This window comes from Macrobrachium nipponense, chromosome 14 (genome assembly GCF_015104395.2).
Source record: "Macrobrachium nipponense isolate FS-2020 chromosome 14, ASM1510439v2, whole genome shotgun sequence".
NCBI classification, from domain to species: Eukaryota; Metazoa; Arthropoda; class Malacostraca; order Decapoda; family Palaemonidae; genus Macrobrachium; species Macrobrachium nipponense.
Window position 1 is genome coordinate 15,411,112 of NC_087207.1, and position 13,039 is coordinate 15,424,150.

At 35.4% G+C, this 13,039-nt stretch overlaps 1 long non-coding RNA gene across 1 annotated transcript in view; it reads left to right on the top strand.

Moving 5' to 3' along the window:
- Positions 1 to 9,984, top strand: part of LOC135226063 (uncharacterized) — a 177,598-nt gene extending 167,614 nt beyond the window's left edge. Inside the window, exons 2-3 of the long non-coding RNA XR_010317133.1 lie at positions 8,054 to 8,135; positions 9,813 to 9,984. This is a non-coding gene — a long non-coding RNA (uncharacterized LOC135226063). The remainder of the gene's footprint in view (positions 1 to 8,053; positions 8,136 to 9,812) is intronic.
- The last annotated feature ends 3,055 nt before the right edge of the window (positions 9,985 to 13,039 follow it).

Genomic DNA, 13,039 nt, shown 5'->3' on the forward strand with positions numbered 1-13,039 from the left:
AATGGGGCAAGCTCGTAGCTAGTTTCTGTTAACTCATTCTTACATTGGATATGCTCACACTTCTTTACATACATTTCCATGTTGTTTTGTAATCATGCTGTTACACTTAGATTTAGAAATACAGACTCTTGATAAATACTTAACCTTGTAAAAGGAGCTGCATATCAACCCAGCTTTGTATTTCAGTTAATTGATTTTGTGAAATTTAGGTTGCCAAGCTAATAAGCACTGAGGCACGTTCGGTCATTCACCGCTTATGCCAGTGAAAAGGGAGTTGGAGTGGATGAACATTAAAATCAAGAAATGAATATCATGAAGGATATGAAGTATAGGGACCTAAAGAGGGAACCAAGAGAAAACAGTATTGGCACTAAAGCGTAATAATTAGAGGAGTCGGACAACAAGACAAAAGAAGGGAAGGGCAAATGGGGGTATTTTAAAAGGCTAAAAAAATGGGTGCATCCCGGTGCCGGAGTGACACTGTTAACACCCTAATGCCTACAGTGCATCACGTGAGATCTACTGACGGCACTAATTCCCTACGGAGTTGTATTAAAATATTTATTGGGCTATCATGTATCCTAATACTCTGGCGACACCCATTTAATTTTGATCAGCCTCGTTATCCGTGTAAACCCTGAGGATATTTAGATTTGTTTCTGTTGATATTGGACGAAAAATCGAAAACGTAATTCAGAAACACCTGATTTGAAGAAAAAATCTAAAATGAACGTTAATTTTCGAATGACGAAATATTTGTGCGGGTCTTGAATTGAACTGAATTGAATATGTAATAAAGGCCAAAGGCCAAGCACTGGGACCTATGAGGCCATTCAGCGCTGAAATGGAAACTGATAATAAAAAGGTTGATAGGTGCAACAGTAAGAAAACCTCAAAGCAGTTGCACTATGAAGCAATTGTCAGGAGAGGGAGGTAAGTAGGATGGAAGAAAGAAAATATGAAAGGAGGTACAGTAAAAGGAACGAAAGTTATTGCAGCTAGGGGCCGAAAGCCTGCAAAAAAAAACTTAAGTAATGCCCACAGAGCACCGCATGAGGAGCACTGACGGCATTGTCCCCCTACGGGGTGTGTGGGTCTTAACCCTTGAGGTACACAATCCTTGTACGAAGCCTAGTGTTCGTTGCTTCTTTTAACAAGGGAATAACAAGTAAACAAATTGCCAACAGGTTTTCGTAAGTTTTCTTCCGAGTCTGGAATTGAGGGTTCCTCTCCTTTCGTGACCGAACAGCGACCCGAAGTCAGTTGGGCAAATGGAGTGAAGAGCTTCACATCCCCTTTCTTCTTTTTGCTCTGTGAATTGCCGTTTACTGGATTTACTGCTCTTACGTGCTCACTTCGCCTGTTACCTGCTGTGAAAAGAAACCCGGTTTAAGGTGTCCAGGTCGACCAGCTACTGCCAGATGAACGAGGCGAACTGCGGATAGTTCTGAAAGTAAGAGACAATTGACATCAATTTCTTCCACTGGGTCTCTGTTGTTTTAGTGCTTTAAGGGTTATTTGATTACACAACTGTGTCTTATAGTTTAATAATCGTTGGATTCACGCATCTGAATCCATTTTTAAACCTTTTTGTAGGGTTCTGTTATGATTTCTATGGAAGTTCCCAGTCAATAAATCTATATATATAATATAAAAGGCAATTTATTTCTGTATGCTTGTGTGTTTGTTTGTTCGCTATGAAAGATAGGGCTACCAAATTCTAACCGTAGACCAAGAAGGTTTTAGTCAGAATTCGAAATATGGTTGTCCGTTTCTAAGTGGGTCATAACCCCTCTTTTTTCATACCCCTTAATTTTTTGCAACTTTCGTAGTTGATATCTAGGGCTACCAAATTTTTACCTTAGACTCCAACCCTGCCCCCCCTCCCCCCTGCCCCGGAAGGTTTTAGTCATAATTCGAAATTCGAGAGTCGCTTCTAAGGGGGTCATAAACTAGTTGTAGTAATTGTAGTACTAGTAGAATTATTCTATAATACACTGAATAACCATCATTACTCTAGTATTCATCTTTTACGTCAGTTGCAGATATGCCAGTTGAAAGAAAAAAAAGAACCGTTTCCTTAAACATCGAGACTGTGAACTATAGAACATTTAGTATGCTTTACCGTAGGATAATATAGAAATAGTATTAGATTTATAAATATCACGAAAACATATGAAATGCTTCTCCGTAATAGTTTCTTTGCATATTTTTCAGTAACCAGTGATCATACAGTTAATTAACATCATGACTTACCTTCGAATATACTTGTGCATATCAACATCGTGCTTAAAATGTAGCATTTTGTCGATAATGTATTGCTAGAATAATTTTTGCATTACGATATCCTTCGAGATAAAAAGAACAAAGTATTCATTAGACTTAACATCGGGGTGGGGGATTAGTGGGTGAGAACATTCAGCGCAATTATTTTATTGGTTTTTGTTTGAGACTGGAGTATCTCCTCCGCTCATCACAAGTTTTTTTTTTATTTTTTTTAATTTTTTATTTTTTTAAGTTAGAAAGGGAGTCGACCACTGGACCAACATTCAGAAATTTTAGGCTGTCCATTTCATGATATTCAAGCTATATTTGTCCCAGATTTTGTTCCCATGGCCAAAGATATGAAGCCAAACGAAACTTAAAATGAAAAGTAATATTCATACAAAAATGTAATAAAAAATATTAAACTCACTGTCACTTCATAAAACTAATGATTTCAGCTGCATATTATCTGAAAAATTCAGACCACTAAGGAAATAACAGGCCTTCACCTTTTTTAATTACCAGTCTGATAATGCTACTCTTAAATTAAACAATAATTAACACTGGATAATTAGCAATCTTGAAGCATCAAGGATACGAAGAGAATGATAGACAACCGACCTCATCCCTTGACAAGGGCTGTAAATGGGGCTCTCTGTACCCGTTATTGTGCAATACCTTAGGGCATCTAGGTCCATTAGACGGTTCATTCCCGTTTCCTTTGTCTAGTCTCAACGGCATTTGCTGACGAGTCACATCTGCTCTCTTCGCTTTGTTAATTCCCTTCATTGACAGATGTCCTCTTCATTCCATTCTGCTCTGCTCGAGATGAAAAATGCTCCTTCATCATTCCAATATTCCCTTTCTATTAGCTGAGCTTTTTTTCTCTCTCTTTGTTTCTCTTCCTCTCACTTCCCATTTTATTTCCTCCATGTCCATTGTTATGGAAGCTTTGATTTCGAAGGGGAGGAGCCATGTGCGGAAGAATGTGAGGCAACTAATATTCAAGATAATTTTTGCATTTGTAAGGAATCTCTGCTTCAGAGTTTATATGATAATTAAGGAAGGTTATATATATTATTATTAATATGCATATAAGAGAATGTTTGTATGTTTGTGCACCATAGAAATTCAAATCGCTCGACTGATAAAAAAGAATGTGGCATGTGGCCATTATTTTTTACCCAACTTAGATGATAGGGTAGATTTGAAACCCATACCCCACCCCCTTCCCCTTGCCTTTGTAATTTATGTGGTAAATAAACTTTATGCGTTTATCATACCTCATTTCATGTATACGAGACCTTCAAAGTATATTATTGAAAATGCTTCTCAGTCACCACAGTAATACCTGGATAAAAGGGACAGAGAGCAGTAATGCCTGGTTAAAGGGGACACACACACACACATATACATACATACACACACACACACACACACACATATACATACATACACACACACACACACACACACACACATATATATAATAATATATATATATATATATATATATATAAATATATATATATATATATACACATATAAATTTAGTGTCGTTTTGTAAATTATATGTAATTCCAGACAATAACATCTACCGAGAAACGATGCATTTCGATTTTTTGAACCTTGTGATATAAGTACGACTAATTTATAAGATAGCGTCTTCCTAAAGTCTTTTTGATACCCGACGTTGAAGAAATTTATTATCAGTATTACAGCCACGAGATGATGCAAAGGAAGCATCGAGACCGTAAATAGAAATGTAGATCGCTGTCCCTTTATAAATTCAATGCATTCGTGTGCTCCGAAGTTTCATGTCATGCAAATCAGGCGTCGAATGTGGTACCCGCCCGGGACACGAAGCATTTAAAGGCATGACTTATGCAGGTGACATTCCGGTTGCATTAATGTGTCTTCAGGTTCAGAGATCTGATATGATTTGGAGATATGAATCTTATGTATGAGATGCTATTCCGTATGGAGGAATCGTTCATGTTCATGCATATACATGTACATATATGTATATATACTATGTACATTTATATTTACATACATATAAATATACATGGATATGTAAATGTATCTCTCTCTCTCTCTCTCTCTCTCTCTCTCTCTGCTGTTATTGAAAAAGCGTTACTATACAATATATATATGTAATAAATATATATATTATATATATATATATATATATATATATATATATTATATATATATATAGATATATATAGTATATTCAAATGTATATATATAAATATCTCTCTCTCTCTCTCTCTCTCTCTCTCTCTCTCTCTCTCTCTCTCTCTGCTGTTATTGAAAGAGTTATAAGCACCATTATCCAAGTATAATATATTGACTTAAATGATATCGGGAAGTAGATTGCTTATGCAAATCAGAGAAAATATTAATGGATTGAGAACTTACTTATATTGACCATTAAAGGCATTATATATGAGAAATATCACTATGGAGTCTCGTGACAGACATAATTTCCATTTCCTACATTTCAATGAACTCGCGTTGCACCAAAGAGCGAAGACTAATGGGAATGTTATAGATAGCCTCGTTATCTGGCTGGGCTAAAAGACAGTGACACGGACATTAATTAATGAAATTTCCGCTGGAATTCCAAGAAAGCGCAAGCCAATCTCGCCTTTATGTAGATGTCTTGAGGGCTTTAGAGTTTGCCAGGAGGAATTTTATGTTTTCTTATTCTGTGTGCCGTTAACGCTGCCACGTCATCGCTAATTAAGTGAACGGTTCAAATGCTGATGTTGTGGCACCTTTATTTGCCTGTTCTTACTTTTTTTTCATAGAAAATGATCTTGAACTGAATCACAAACATAATGAAATATATCAATAATATTGTTGTAAGTGGCCGCAAATGTAATAAGCAGAACGCTGTTTTTTATTTTATTTATTTATTTTTTTTTTTACAAAAGATTTTGATTACGTTAACCTTGTAACGAACTATATTCTTGGTAATGAAGTTACCACCACGGCAACCTTGGCCATATTAGCGCACCCCCCCCCCACCCCCACCCCCCGGCCCACCTATACCAAATAAATATTATAATATAATAGTCGCCAAGCAACGAGTCTACCTTGTATTACACTTCCAATTACTGATTTTGATATAATGTAACTAACAATGATACGTTAAGGACTATTGTTACTATTATTATTATTATCATTATGGGTGTAATTACTTCATAAAGTTTGCATAATGTGCACGTAGAGAGAGAGAGTAAATTCTCATGATGACAAGGTCATATGATAAGGTCATCAGTGTATCCATATGGCACATTCATTTTAAAAATAATCCTCAATAAATGTAAAGATGTCCATCTTTTAAGGCAAAATGAAAAACAAAAAAAAAATATGAAGTTTCACGACAAGTGATTACCATAAGTAACGTCTGTCCTGGAGAGAAGATTTCTAGATATATATATATGTATATATATATATATATATATATATATATATATATATATCTAGAAATCTATATTATATATTATTTATATATATATATATATATATATATGATATCTATATATAACTATATATATATAAATACGTATATATATATATATAATATTATATATATCTATATATCTATTATATATATATATATATATAAGTGAACGTTTGGATGTTTGTATGCGTGTTCGTATGTTTGTTGGGTATAGTAGAAATCGTAACCGCATAACCGATCTAGACAAAATTAGTTAAAATGGCAGGTTTCAGACCCGTACCCCCTTCCCCTTCCTTCCTCTTCCCCCTTCCCCCCTTCCCTTTGTAACTGACGAGAATGCCAGAGGATATCGCATTATCTTTTTGCCTGCGTTTGCAGGAGTGGGGTTCTGAACTGCTGGCCCCTTCTTTGCATGCATTAAGTGCCTTTCCTCAAGTGCTTGTCAGTGTCAAATCACTTTTGTCCCCTTACAAGTTTTAACTTTCCTCATTCCGTAAAACTGCTTGAAGCCACTTAACACGAATATTCAAGCAGCCTATTAACGACGCCTTTACGTGAACGTGCCTGAAAGTTAATGTTTTGTTTTCCGGATTTATGCTAAGTTTGCTTGCATACGTGCGTAACGCGCGCAAACATACACACACACACACACACACACACACACACATATATATATATATATATATATATATATATATATATATATATATATATATATATATATATATATACTATATACTATATATATATATATATATATATATATATATATATATATATATATATATATATATATATATATATATATATATATATATATATATATATATATATATATATATAGAGAGAGAGAGAGAGAGAGAGAGAGAGAGAGAGAGAGAGATATTGTTCTAGAAAATTATTGTCACTGAATACAGATAGAATTTAAGCCTCTAAGGAATTTTCCTGCAGTTTGAAATATCTTAAACAGCGTGCATGAAAAGCCAAACAAAATGGTATATCACAAAAGAATGCAACTTAAGGATGATAAAGTTTTGAATTGAATTTCAAAAGTAGATTGTATTTTTATTCTGTATTGTTTCCATCCCACTAAAGATAAGTTAACATGATTGTGTGAATCAGGAATATATTTATTAATTTATCAACATCTAGTAGAAATGCATGCGAGAGAAGCCCTGGCTTCAAAGGTAAAAAAAAATAAAAAATAAAAAGCAGATATTTCTGAGAGAGAAACGCCCCTCAGATGTAATACATACTTATGTGACTTCATTGTACATGGTGTCCATAAAGTCCCGGTACCATTGCAAACAATAAATACTTGTAGTGGTACTGGGACTTTATGGACACCCTGTATGATTTTGAATTGTTGCCTTCGTTCTCTCAGCTCCTTTTTGATCTGAAATGTCCCCATTGGAAGTTATGTAGGTGTTGTTCAGAAATCCTGCAATGGAGACATAATATGAGATTTCTCCAAAACAGATAACGAAAAGATGAATTCTTACCAAAAAGATGTATAGAGTAGTTTTTCACTTATTGTATTTCACTTACTGCAGAAACCGTAAACGCATATAGTACTAATTTTTTGTTGCTTAAATTGTAGGCTATGATGTCAATTAAGTCGAAGATACCTTCAACTTAACCTAAAGCCTTGAGGTGGGGGGGCGGCTAGAGAAAAAAATAAAGCGTTTTCGTATTCATAGGCAAGGGTATATCACCGTCTCAAAATATTTTTAGTATTAAATTTGCAAACCTCTTAAACTTCTGTATGTAGTTTCTGAATGAACACCCACCATTTTAGAATAGCGAAAAGATTTTAGCGTAGCAGATGTAGACGTTAGGCCGTAAATAAGAACAGGTCACATCTCTCACTGTGGGTATAAAATACAGCTAAATAAACTAATAAAGAAAAATCACCCAAGTTAGACATCTCCAAGTTTTCTGAATGTTACGTTTGTAGTGGACGATTTCCCAAGAAGTCCCAAACACTTGCTAAGCTTCTCAGGGGGAAGATTTCTAATATTTATACGAATTATTTATTTTACTTCAGAAATGCATGAATAAAATTGAACCTCACTGAGTACTATATCAAAGACAGCTCCTAAAACTTATTAAACCTTAGAAGTTTGTAATTAACTCGTTATTCGATAAATGAATTTTTTTTTCAGTGATGTTCATGCTGTTTCGTTGAATGTCTGGGCTGAATAATTTGAATGTCTGGGCTATGTAAGCTCAAATAGATATATTATTACACAAAAATTCACATGAAACGTAATTGACTGACCAGTCATTTTTGTTATCTCTCTTTTTACGCAGATGAGGGGGCGGTAAGATATTGACGATTTGGACAGATTTTCGAAGTGGAGTAAACATCACATCGTTAGCATAAGGAAAACTAGTAAGTTCTAATCAAATTTCTAGTTGAGATTTTTGGTTGAATGAAACAACCTTAACCCTTGATCAATAGTTCATCTTGACGTTACACCCAAATATTACTGATTTAAGATGTCAGACAAGATATATCGCGATCCAATTCTATCTAGACTCGCGTAACCAAAAAATTTGTTACGAGCATATAAAAGGTTCAGAATGAATTGCCCTAGAAAATTATTTTGAAGGGTAATGAAATAACAAACAAGTTTTGAATATATTCCTCATTTACGTAAAGACTGGAGATATATCTATTAGTACATATTATAGCTGAAACAGTCCACGCTATGCAAATCTGGTAATTGATGATAATCTTTTAAAGAGAAACATGAAAATGAAATAGGTGCAAATATATATATAATTGCCTAGACATAAACGCTCTAAAAAATTTCAAGTGTTTTCTCTCTCGTAACATTTCTTAAAGACATCTTGTTATGTATTAACTCTGATGAGCTTTTGGCCAATCAGTGACAGAGAAATGTCGTTGCAATATTACAGTTATTGCAGCCGTTTATAAAGTAAATTCTCTTTGCCGAGTCGTTTGAGACACGAAAACACTCGTTATAAGGTTCGTCAACAAGAAACTTTTCGTTCATGTTGACTGAACAAAACACCAAGTGTTTTTTTTTTTTTTTTTTTTTTTTTGTTCCGCGCCGGCGCTAAAGAGTGTTTTACTAATGAGTGGAATCTCCTTTGGTCTAGAACTGCAGGATCTATATATATTGGTTGTTCCTAGACTTTTCCATCTCTCTCTCTCTCTCTCTCTCTCTCTCTCTCTCTCTCTCTCTCTCTCTCTCTCTCTCTTTTATGCAACTCATGCATAAGACTGACTGCAGTATAAAATAATCCTTTCACTAACTTTGAAGGTGAGATCGCTTTTACTTGTACTTTCAATATAACTTTTACTGCTAATAATCATTTGAACTGCAAACATATAAGCCAGGCTCTTCTGTTATTTTGTTGATACCCATGAAAATATTAGAAGATTCATATAATACGCATATACTCTCTACAACATCTGTTATTAATAGCTGTAATGGATTCCCTCTTTAGTGTGAAAATAAGAACAAATTTGTGGTGATCTCTATTTCAAATATATTTCTTTTTACTTCGCATATCCGTATTGAATACCGATTCCTTCACTCTCATTAATAACCCCCAGCCAGCTATAGTAGATTCACATCAACCGTGCATTTGATGTCTAGGCCAGTCCCTTACAACGCTCCTGATTAGCTGTTGATAAGCCAATCGCAGTGCTGGAAACTCTCAGTCTCTCTCAGGAGTTCACATAGGCAGGTATGTTCCACCTATCCTGCGGGATACGTCTTTCAAAAGTATCCCTCAGGAGAGGTGGAACATACTTCCTGCCATTGTGAACTCTCTGGAGCAACTGAGAGTTTCCAACCGTGCGATTAGCTTATCAACAGCCAATCAGGAGCGTCGTAAGGGACGGGCTTAGACATCGGATGCACGGTTGATGTGAATCTACTATAGTAGTGTAATCTACATTGTTTTACAAAAAAAAAGGACGTTTCTCAGAAGACAACGTTGGCTGAGTGTGATATTTCAGGTGTTGCCGTAATACATAGATAGATAGATAGAAAGATAGGTGAAAAGATCATTTTTTCCTCTTTTCCTTTAATAGATAGCGCTGTATTCTTTCGATCCGTCTCTTCTTGGCATTCGCACTCCGGTGGATATTTGCATCGGAAGACCTCGAGGACATCGACGACGTTTATCTTGGCACAAGGAAAGTGCCATTTCCCGAGAGCGCAATAAACGTTTACGGCTGCTGAGACAACCGGTTCAAGAGGCCAATAACATCGAAGGTATTATGTCGTTGGACTTATGTCCTGTATTATTTATTGAAGGGTTATTATATTGGTCACATTATTTTGACTTAGGTTTTAGCGATTGGAAGTCTCTTTGGTATTTAAGCATTATGAGCATTTTGCCTAATATTTAAATATATATATATATATACTATATATATATATATATATATATATATACATATCTATATATATATATATATTATATATATATATATATATATATATATGTAATTATATATACTATATATATATATATATATATATATATATATTATTATATATATATATGGATGGAGAGAGAGAGAGAGAGAGAGAGAATCACTTACTTTACATATCAAAGCAATACATGTAAGTGGTGGTAAGATTTTACCCTGGTATTTTTGTTGAAATAAAAATCAAGCTTATTCGTTACAGTATCATCCGCGCGTAGACAATTGAAAAAACAACAACTTCTATGAAATTCGGATACTAAAGTTTACCTCGCATATCTCTAAATATCTCCGAGTAGAAAAAAAAAAAATCTCGATTCTATCTAGTTTCAACATCCACTGGGCTTGCTGATATCTGGTTGGTCTTGCTTTTCCTAGATCCGTCACTCATAACTACCGTGGTCGTGAAAGAGGAGAATCCATTTCAATATTTATTTGTTATCTAAACTTGAATATCTTGGAGTGATGGAAGGGGGATTCAGAATTCTCCTGACAGAAATCTTTATTGCTAGATGAACGACTGGTTTATTCCTTACGGGAGAAGGCTTTGCAATTGATATTTTAATTGGGACGATAAATCTCAAGCCCATTTGTTTCATTATTATTATTATTATTATTATTATTATTATTATTATTATTATTATTATTATTATTATTATTATTCGATACACAAAAATATTTTTTTTGTCAAAACATGTGAAAGTCTATGGGGAGCGATTTCATTATTATTATTATTATTTATTTATTTATTTATTTTTTTTTTTTTTTTTGCTCTATCACAGTCCTCCAATTCGACTGGGTGGTATTTATAGTGTGGGGTTGGCCGGGTTGCATCCTGCCTCCTTAGGAGTCCATCACTTTTCTTACTATGTGTGCCGTTTCTAGTAGGATCACACTCTTCTGCATGAGGCCCGGAGCTACTTCAGCCTCTAGTTTTTCTAGATTTCCTTTTCAGGATCTTGGGATCGTGCCTAGTGCTCTATGATTATGGGTACGATTTCCCACTGGCATATCCCATATCCTTCTTATTTCTATTTTCAGATCTTGTACTTATCCATTTTTTTTCCCTCTCTTTTCTCTTCAACTCTGGTGTCCCATGGTAATTGCGACATCAATGAGTGATACTTTCTTCTTGACTTTGTCAATCAACGTCACGTCTGGTCTGTTTGCACGTATCACCCTATCCGTTCTGATACCATAGTCCCAGAGGATCTCTGCCTGATCGTTTTTCTATCACTCCTTCAGGTTGGTGCTCGTACCACTTATTACTGCAAGGTAGCTGATGTTTCTTGCACAGGCTCCAGTGGAGGGCTTTTGCCACTGAATCATGCCTCTTTTTGTACTGGTTCTGTGCAAGTGGACGGGCATTCACTTGCTTATGTGGTTTATGGTTTCATTTTTCGTATTGCACTTCCTACATATGGGAGAGATGTTATTTCCGTCTATCGTACTTTGAACATATCTGATTCTTAGGGCCTGATCTTGTGCCGCTGTTATCATTCCTTCAGTTTCCTTCTTTAGCTCTCCCCTCTGTAGCCATTGACCAATTGTCATCGCTGGCTAGTTCTTTAGTCTGTCTCATGTATTGTCCGTGCATTGGTTTGTTGTGCCAGTCCTCTGTTCTTTCTGTCTTTCTCCTGTCTCTGTATATTTCTGGGTCTTCGTCTACTTTTATTAGTCTTCTTCCTTAAAATGCATGCACTCTTTAGCCACTCGTCTTCACTGGTTTTCAGATATTGCCCAGTGCTCTGTTTCGATGTTGACGCAGTCCTCTATACTTAGTAGTCTCTCCCTCCTTCCTTTCGTGTTATGTATAGTCTGTCCGCATTTGCTCTTGGTGTAGTGCTTTGTGTATTTGTCATTTGTTTCCTGGTTTTCTGATCTATGCTGCGGAGTTTCTGCCTTCGTCCATTCCAACTATTCCTGCGCTGTATCTGATTACTGGCACTGCCCATGTGTTTATGGCTTTTATCATATTTTCGGCGTTGAGTTTTGACTTGAGTATCGCCTTGAGTCTCTGCATATATTTTTTTCCTGATCGTGTTCCTTCATCTCTTGGTGTTTTATATCTCCTCCTTCCATTATTCCCAGGTATTTGTATCCTGTCTCATCTATGTGTTTGATGTTGCTCCCATCTGGTAGCTTTATCCCTTCAGTTCTCGTTACTTTGCCTTTTTGTATGTTGACTAAGGCGCATTTTTCTATTCCCAAACTCCATCCTGATGTCCCCAGATACAATCCTTACAGTCTGGATTAGGGTATCTATTTCCTTGATGCTCTTACCATACAGCTTGATGTCGTCCATGAACATCAGATTGGTTGATTTTGTTGCCTCTTTTCTTGAGTTGGTACCGGCATCCATCTTCTGTAGTACTTTTGTCATGGGAATCATGGCTACTACGAAGAGTAGTGGGACAGTGAGTCGCCCTGGAAGAATCCCTCTCCTAATATTAACCTCTGCTAGTCTTATTCCAGAGCTTGTAAGTATTGTATTCCAGTTGCGCATTGTATTTTTGCGGAAGCTGATGGTATTTTCCTCTGCCCCATATATTTTCAGGCATTCTATTAGCCATGTGTGTGGTATCATGTCGAAGGCTTTGTTTTTTTATTATTATTATTATTATTATTATTATTATTATTATTATTATTATTATTATTATTATTATTGTATGCTGGAAACAGACCTTCTTTCAAACAAGTTTTATTAAAACAAAGATGGCAGAATTCACAGAATTGATTTTGTACAATATTTTTTCAATTCTCCTAATGATTTGCTTTCTGGCACGCTGGTATTATAAAGCAGCCTTCCAATGTTCATCGTGCTGTAT